Source organism: Melanaphis sacchari, unplaced genomic scaffold, assembly GCF_002803265.2.
Source record: "Melanaphis sacchari strain LSU unplaced genomic scaffold, SCAv2.0 Contig292_pilon_pilon, whole genome shotgun sequence".
In the NCBI taxonomy this organism is placed as follows: Eukaryota; Metazoa; Arthropoda; class Insecta; order Hemiptera; family Aphididae; genus Melanaphis; species Melanaphis sacchari.
In genome coordinates, this window is record NW_020271165.1 from 23,925 (window position 1) to 30,274 (window position 6,350).

The window sequence follows — 6,350 nt, forward strand, 5'->3', positions numbered from 1 at the left end:
ATTACGTTGATGGTACGGTGCGGTCCGTCAGACCGCTTATCACTTTAAAACAGCTGTTAACACCAGTATTTAACATGTTTACTTCCATAACCATTAGTTACCGTTTTATACTATCTCCGTGGAAAGGTAAAACCAACCTCTTTGATTGTATCATTAATACCTTATCACCTAAATCAAAACAAAAAATTGCAGCGGTCTGTGTGACTGTACCATACCACTTACGGGTTAATGAACCTAATAACCTTAGAAATTCACAATCAAAGACACGCCAAAAATATTTAAACACCATCATTTCGTCATTTAAGGCAAACAATATTACCATTATACAATTCGTCAAAGCTGCATCTAAACATTATCAAACCAAATTTTAAAACCAAACAATTTTTTTTTTTTTTTAATTATTGTTAATTATTATTAATAATTATATATTTTTCAATTTTCTATTATTGATATTTGATTTTTATGATTCTTTTTTTTAAAATTATTGTTTATTATTATTAATAATTATATATTTTTCAATTTTCTATTATTGATATTTGATTTTTATGATTTTTTTAATTTTAAATTATTGTTAATTATTATTTATAATTATATATTTTTCAATTTTCTATTATTGATATTTGATTTTTATGATTTTTTTTTTTTTAATTATTGTTAACACGTTGACGGACATGACTGCTATAGCAGTCATGCACCTAGCTGTAATTTCATCATCAGTTTTATATCTCATTAAAAGTTGCTTTATATAAAAAATGAGTCAGAGCTTTTTTTTTTAATATAAAGAAACAAAAACAATGAAAATAGAAAAAAACTCAACTGCTATAGCAGTTGAAGCCCATAGATGACTTTTTTTCTACGTGTAGGGTCATATGACTGCTATAGCAGTTAAGTAAATAACATTTATATTTTTGTTTTGCAATTAGTATAAATAACTACATAGTTTACGCAAATCCTTTTTATTATAACAATTAAAATTATATATAAAATATAAATCAAATCAAATAAGTTCTTTGAGTATTATATATAAATATTAGAAATAAAACAATAAGTATAATAAGGGTAAAATATATACATTTATAAAATAAAATATTATAGGCATGTAATTTATGAGTGATAATTTGTAAAGCATGGCCCTGGGCATAATGGAGGTTTTGATGGACAATCTTTGCACCTCCAAGACGTATTTTTTCTTATTTTTTGTTTATAACATTCACGACAACTCAAAAAGTATGTTTTTCTTGACCATCCTATAGTAAAATTAAGCAAAATAAAATACATAGTTAATTATTATAAAATGTAATATACTCATACTACCTTCAGGCAATGGTATTTTCTCTTGAGAGTGACTTGGAATGTTTGAATTAGTGCTACTTTTTCCTTTGTCTTTTTTGATCAATTGATGTCCATTTGTAATGTCAGTTGGTAAGTGAATAAGCTTTGTGACGATTTCCCGATGATAATCAATAAAGTGTCCTTTGTACTGCGGAAATTTTTTTTTATAGATGTAGAATGAGTTCCACAAAGCCATGTCTAGAAGATGAAACATTACTTTTTTATACCACTTGATGGTTTTTCTCGGACTTGAATAATACGATAGCATTTGATCACAGCGATCTATACCAGACATATTTGAGTTGTACTCAATTATTTGTTTAGGCTTTTGAATTTCTATCCCTCTTCTATTTTTTATGGTGACCATTTGAGGCTGATATCCGGTAGTTATAGTAAAAATATCTCTTTTGTCTTTCCATCTACTTACATAAATAGGCCCTTTTCTCTTAAATATGTGGTCTCCTTTCTTAAGTCTTATATTTTTACCTGTTATTAGTTTAGGATTTAATTTTCTATTTGATCTTAAAGTTCCAGTTGTATGTGTTTTATTTTCTAGTAATATTTTCGATAAACCCACACTATTATAAAAATTATCCATAAAAAGATGGTGACCCTTATTTAAAAATGGTTTCATTAATCGTAAAACTAAATCATTTACTTTAGATGATGAAGTATTTTCTATATTTTTTCCTTTATATATTTCTGCAGAAAGTACATACCCATCAGGAGTGCAAAGCTCATAAAATTTTATTCCGTATTTATGTCTTTTGTTTTTGATGTACTGACGAAATATTAAACGGCCTCTCCAGAGCATCATAGATTCGTCAAGTGACAAATTTTTTGATGGGGAGTAGGATGATTGAAATTTTTTTATGATCATATTAAAAAGTGGAGATATTTTGACGAGTCTATCATTTACTTCAACTGGAACACCTTCAGAACAATTTAGAGCCCCTAAGATTTGTTCAAACCTTCTCCCGCTCATTGTGAAGGAAAATATAGGATGATAATTTAATGGATCTTTTTCGAAACATTGCCTAAGTACAGGTATACCAAGTTCCGCTCTCAATAAACATAATCCAAAAAATTTTTGTAATTCGATCAATGAAATCTCTTTGAAATGTTGTATACGACAATTTTTTGTGTGGGGGCGTTTTAATTTTTTCAGTTTTTCTCCATATTTATTAGACGAATTCAAAATAAGTTGCATTACCTCATCGTCCCAGATCTTAATGAAAACGTCATACGGAGTAGCTTCATCGGTTATATCTAATTGCACACCAGCACCAAATTCATCAAAATTGAAATCTTCAATATCATTGAAGTCGTTCTCCCAATCACTGCTTATATCTTCGAAATCGATGGATAAGTTATCTATACTAGCATTATTTTGTTGCCCGTCACTATCCTCACTACTCGGCGAGTTAAATTCTTCATTTGAAGAAACGTCATTGTTCAAATTATAAGTAGGATCATCAGCTGAACCGATCGATTCTTCAAATGAGTCTATACAAATAAAAATATGTTTTAAAAAAAGTAAATTTATTTTTCAAAGAATAACATAGAGTATTATTGACGTGCTGGTATACACAAACATTATTATAAATACCTGTATCAGATGAGTCATAAAAATCACTGTTTGATTCGTCCAAAATCTGACGAATATTTTCGTCATCATATTTTTTTCGTGTATCCATAATGAGACCAAATAATTATTAAACAGAACGCAAGGAAACACTATTACGAATAAATCTGAAGACATACCAATGTGTTTCTATACACGACGTATTGGTTGACAAGTAACAATAATATTGACAGATAAGATATTAATATTATGCATAATATAACTATACGAGTATATTTGTAATGTCTACAAAAAATTAGATAAAAAAAACATAAATATGTAAAATGGTAAAATGAAAAATCTATTTTTAAACTTCATTTGATTAATTTGCCTGACCAGATTGTAAGTCGTAAATGGACATAACACTTGTCTTAGTACGATAAACCCATAACTAACATGACTGTTATAGTGGTTATGCCACTTTACGACTTGCAAATGTATAACTGTTATAGCAGTCATGTTCATATTACGACTTAAATTAGTATGACTGCTATAGCAGTGACTGTCCGTCAACGTGTTAATTATTATTAATAATTATATATTTAATAAAAATATAATAAATCTGCACCCACATAAATTATGTAATCTTAATTAATCAGATTGGATTTGGATTACAATTTAAAAAAAAACATACCAGTGGAGTTTACATGAAAAAAGGTCTAAAAAGGTCGCAATCGGTGGAGTTTACATGCGCCCGTTTTAAGAAAACCTTTGTTATTGGAACCTCAAAAAGCACAAATTGTAGTTTACTTACACAATTTTTTAAGACATAGTAAATCATCAAGAAATATCTACACCCCACCAGGATCTTTTGATAGAGAAGAGGAAGGCCGCATGATTCTGGGCGATTGGAGGGAGTTTGAAAATACTTCAACTTCTTTACTACCTTTACGAAATGTCGCTCGTAGACCACCACTTCAAGCGCAAGAAATAAGAGAACATTTTGCTGATTACTTTCTAACGAATGGCAGTGTGCAATGGCAAAATATGTAAATGTTATTTTTATGATTAATTGAGTATCTATATACCTAATATATTATATTATATTATATAATAATATATTATTATAAATTTATATTTCATTATTCATTCTAATTTATGTTATATATATCTGAAAATTATACGTAGTTTATACTTTATTTCGATACAATGTATATATAAATAACAGTATTTCTTACCGGGTACCCTAACGTTATTTTCATCAATCCCCTAAAGTCTAAACATAAAAATTTTAAACACTCTCTAGCTAAGTTATAAAAAATAAATTATGTATAATTATATTATATAAAACTATAATCATGACTTAGTTAGTAAAACTTACATTTTCAAAATTTACAGTCGGCATTGGATCATCCTTATCGGCTAAAAAACAATGCATGGCATCGAAACCAAACCAATTAGAGTGGTATATGTCATTAGCACCTTTAAAAAAATTATTATTGTACTTGATTTCTAAATTTTCATTCGAGTTATTATTGATTATTAATTTTTAATTTTTACCTTTTCCAGTTCCATAACTTTTTTTTACTTTCGCTTTTTCTCTACGATATGAACCCTGTAAACTTAATATTTTTTTTTTAATTTCCTCAACCGGTCTTTTAAATTCTTTTGCCAAGTGATACCAAGCATCATGTTTGGTATTTTTTGAAAAATATGATGGGTGTTTGGGGTTTCACAACACTTCTTGCAATCTAAATGCTTCAATTAAATTCAAGCTTTCTTTACTATCCCAGTCCATTTTCAAACGTGCAATAAAATAAATATAAAAAGTTAAGTACTTTTTTATTAATTATTTTATTATTTTATAAGGTGCGAATGAATAAATAACACACGTTTAAATTAATTTACCGTCCAAACGACGACACAAATGCTCGCGGTAATCCTTTGAGCATGACTGAAAAACCGACAGTGATCGGCACGCCGTGCGAGTCTATTCGACCTATTCAGCGAACGCTCCAGAATTCTTAAAAAAATTATTCTTATCGTGTAATATATACAAGTAAATTTGGCGCAAATAGGCGATCGGAAAAAAAGTACCTTTTTTATTTTGGCACAAATGGGCTATACCTAAAACGATTACCTTTTTTTTGGCGCAAATGGGTAATTCCCTACAAGGCGATAAGAATTAAGAACTTGTTATAATAACTGTACTGTTATCGTATAAACTATTTTCATTATTTCAGTGCGTTTTTTCCTCAAACATATTCAGTTACAAGTAAATCGTTAGTATTAATAGTATGTTGAATATAATTTTGAATTGTAATTTTATAAGGGCGACATATTTTAATTTGCCCCGGGGCGGCAACATAGCTTAACGTGGCACTGCACATAACATTGTCGGAATCGGCTATTCGTTGCTAATCGGAATCTATACGATAAATCCGATAAGACATTAATAACATTAAGTTATTATTGTCACCTACCTATTACCTAGAATCTATAGTCCGATAAGATAATTATTTGGATGTTATATAAGTGTCTATAAATATTAAACCTACATAATTTTGTATATTACATTTGGTATTTTAAATTAGTTTTTATTCTACGCAGTAATACATTTCATCGCAATCAGTTATAATTTATAACTTTGTTATAAATGTTGTTAATATTATCTGTTGTATTATTGACTATTGATATTGCCTCTGACAAAAGCTGCCCAGATGATTCAAGACGAGTTATATTGACTGATAAATCCCATAGTTTGATTGAACGTATACTAAATTTGCTTCTAAAGATGGATCATTCAAAAGCGTATGACATTTTTGTATGGCTACAGCATCTTCTGGATCCAGTTTATTAAAAACTTTGCGTATATCAGTAAGATAATAAACAGCTGCATCCAACCAAGTTCCCCAGCGTGTTATTACAGGTATTGGGGGAAGTGGCACTGCGGGTGCTTCGTCTTTAAATATATTTTGTATATTACTTGGTGCTTTTAAAAATACTTTTTTTTTCATTTGATATTAATTCGTCAACTTTTTTAAAACTACCCCGTATTTTCTCAGCAACACGGTGGTGTGCATGTGCTAAACATGTCACATGTACCATCTTAGAATACAAAGCTTTTAAACTATTGGCTGTTTTTACCATATATGGCGCAGCGTCAGTTAGAAATAATAAGACGTTATCATGAAGTACATCGTTTGGCCATAATAAATTCATTGACTTATCAAATAATTTATTAATAGTTGAAAAGTTAGCCTTTTCCAACTGTTCTGAAGTTAGCAAAAAAATTTTACCGGATTCGTTTTTTTCTAGTGTGCCAACTACTACATTTGCTATATAACGGCCTTCACAATCAGTTGTTTCATCGATTGAAACCGAAATTTTCTTGTCGGTTACATAATTTCGAATTGTATTCATTGTTTCTTGATAGCACTCTGATAAATAGTTT

General features: G+C 29.1%; 1 pseudogene; it reads right to left on the reverse strand.

Moving 5' to 3' along the window:
• Positions 1-4,694, reverse strand: part of LOC112595691 — a 26,642-nt pseudogene extending 21,948 nt beyond the window's left edge.
• Positions 4,695-6,350: the final 1,656 nt, after the last annotated feature.